Source organism: Spea bombifrons, chromosome 2 (genome assembly GCF_027358695.1).
Source record: "Spea bombifrons isolate aSpeBom1 chromosome 2, aSpeBom1.2.pri, whole genome shotgun sequence".
NCBI lineage: Eukaryota > Metazoa > Chordata > Amphibia > Anura > Pelobatidae > Spea > Spea bombifrons.
The window spans coordinates 120,378,034-120,381,264 of NC_071088.1; positions in this window are offsets into that span (position 1 = coordinate 120,378,034).

Sequence of the window (3,231 nt, forward strand, 5' to 3'; positions counted from 1 at the left end):
GAAACCCCGCCTCCAAACCAGACCGCACCCGGAATCTGTCGTCTAACTCACCGCCATCTTGCTACACCCGACTGCGACTTCAGACCTATCGCTACGCCCTAGTGCTAGCCGCCATCTTACCACACTCGCATGGTTGGTGCTGTTGCTGCGCCTTGTTAATGAACTCCTCCGTGCCATTTATCCCCTCGCAGACCAGTTTAGCGTTGAGTGGGCTTCATTTGCACATTTACGCCAATGGTTATGTCACGTTGACGTTTTGCGTTTGAATATGTATCAGACCATGTAGCGTTCCCTATAGTGATTCATTCCTTTTACCGTTCTCCCGACCTGATATCATCCAGACAGTTACTTATTAACACGAATAAACGTTAGAATATGGCTTACCTTTTATATCATAAAACAATAGACACGTGCAGCTTCCGTTGGGTTATCATTGACCGGAAGGGTCATCAGTGGCAAGCTGGCGACCTCAGCGTCTAGGCCTCCTCAGTAAAGGGCTTCCCGGGTATTAATAACATGGGACCCTACGGATACAAGAACATATCTGTGTTTGTGTAAGAAAGACGGTCGTGCTGGTAACTGCCCTAGAAACACACTTTCAGTACAAACCGTATGTTGGAGCGTCTATACATTGTTACCGGGTGGTGTATAACCTGGCAACTTTATCACTAAATAAGACTACCGGTCACCATAACTGCCGCTGCTGGGTTTTTATGTTTTCAGCCCTTAAAGTGACGCCCTTTAACCAGTAGGGGAATTCAAATTTCCCAGCTTTCTTACTAAAAAAATAAAAACACACACCCCAAGAGACTCAGGAAGTCACACACACACACACCCCCAGACAGAGACTCAGGCAGTCACACACACACACACCCCCAGAGAGAGACTCAGGCAGTCACACACACACACAGAGACTCAGGCAGTCACACACACAGAGACTCAGGCAGTCACACACACAGAGACTCAGGCAGTCACACACACAGAGACTCAGGCAGTCACACACACAGAGACTCAGGTAGTCACACACACACAGACTCAGGTAGTCACACACACACAGAGACTCAGGTAGTCACACACACACAGAGACTCAGGTAGTCACACACACACAGAGACTCAGGTAGTCACACACACACAGAGACTCAGGTAGTCACACACACAGACTCAGGCAGCCTCACACAAACACAGATTCAGGCAGTCACACACAGAGACTCTAATGCTAATTACCATTATACTAATAACAAATATATATTTAAAATATATACCATTTATACATTTAACATTGATTATAAATGTTTATTTTATTAATAATAAAGAAAAAAAAAACATAAGCAAATCATTACCAGGGTAATACCAGAGTCACAGAACAAAAAATCACAATCAATCTAAAAAGCACCACTGCATACTTTTAATTACCATTAATTAATGCTAAATACCATTATACCGTATTGGCTTGATTGTTAAAGAAAAAATACACGAGTGGAACAGTAAAACAGTATTTTATCTAATGAGCAGGAATACATGTATTTTAACATTTTTGGTATCTATTATGCAGCATAGTCAAATAGCCAATAGCCATTTTAAGGTCCCCTCTTAATTCATAATCCACCTTACTTATAGATATCCCCCCTGTTCCCCTGATATGACACTTCCTCCTGATATGCTTTATGTCCCCCCAGATATGCCAATCTGGCCCCCCCCCAGGGAAGGTCTGCGCAATGCGCGTAGACAACCTCTGCTGCTGCTCGTCACATCTGCCGTATGATAGCTGTGTTAAAAATGGCAGATTACAAAATGTAGGAAACATTTAGTTAAACAGAAACATATGATACAGACGGGTCTGCTTGCCTACAACAGCAGCGAGTAACTGATACAGCAGATATAGTAATAGCTGAAAGTAATGACGTCCAGAGGGATCTCATTTCTTTCCTTGTTGATTCTGAGGATGTAGGTGGACAATATTTTCATCTTTTCTACTGTCCTATATAGCCAAGTGTTTAAGCAGGACGTTGTCCTAGGCCTGACCAAGAGTAGCGCCCCAAGCCGGCCCTCAGGATTATTATTGTTTCATGTAGCACTATCGTATTCTGTAGCTCTGTACAATGGAATCTACCTCTTCTTGTAATTGGGCTTCTAAAAAGGGTCCCCAACTAGCCCATTGAGCTTTGGTGCACTGGGCCGATTAATTACCCGAAATGTGAAAGAGTGGCTACTACCCCTGAAGTCTAGGCCAGAATATGCAGCCGGTCCAATAGGTAAAATACCTCAATAAATACACATATCCATATCATGCAAGAACATAACCAGAATTCCTGACTTAAATTAATTCGATGTAAATGACATCCAGACAATATATAATATATAATATAGCAAGAATTGTAATCCAAAATAGCACTTGGGAATTGACGTAATACAATTTATAGATTAGTAAGCAGAAGGAAAATTGTTCTAAAACTTCCATATTTCTGTACGCATTTTGTAATCGACTCTGTAAATATTGTTATTCAACTAATCAAAATAGAAAATATTACCATGGCAACTCACCAAAATGAAACCTTAGCATGGCAATTATGCATCAATTAAGTTATCAGGCAGCCACCTGCCTTAAAGTACCAGGGCCCCCTCATCATCTCCAGTCCGGTCCTCGCACTTTAAGAAAGGTGGCTGCCTGATGACTTAACTGATTCATAATTGCGACGCTTAGGTTTCATTAAGTTTACACAGTAATTATTTCTATTTTGACTAGTTGATTTAATAATAATCTTACTATTTACAGAGGCTATGTCCGCACATTACCTTTTTATCAAGGAGCGCACTGCAGTAGATAGGGTGGGTATTGGACTCGGGGCCATCTTTAATGCGGGGCAAAGATAGCACAGACATGAAGTTTGGGGACAAAGATGGCACGTCCTATGCATCCAATCTGGGTGCTGGGCAGGTCCTGTGGTTGCAGTCTGGGCCCTGGGACAAGTCCTATGTGTACAATCTTGGTGTCAGGGTTGGCCTTTGGGGTGTGTGTGTAACCTGTGATCTAGGTTTGGGATCTAGGGTTTCCATGCATTATTCATTTGATCTGTATCGTTGATGCTGCATTTGCTGGTTGATCTATACCTGCAAGGCTGGGTTTGTGTGTTATTTAGTTTCTCTGTACATGCAATGCTATGTTTCGTATGTAATTTATTAATACCTGCAAATGTAGGGTTTGTATGTCTTATTCAGTAGGAAAAACAAGGT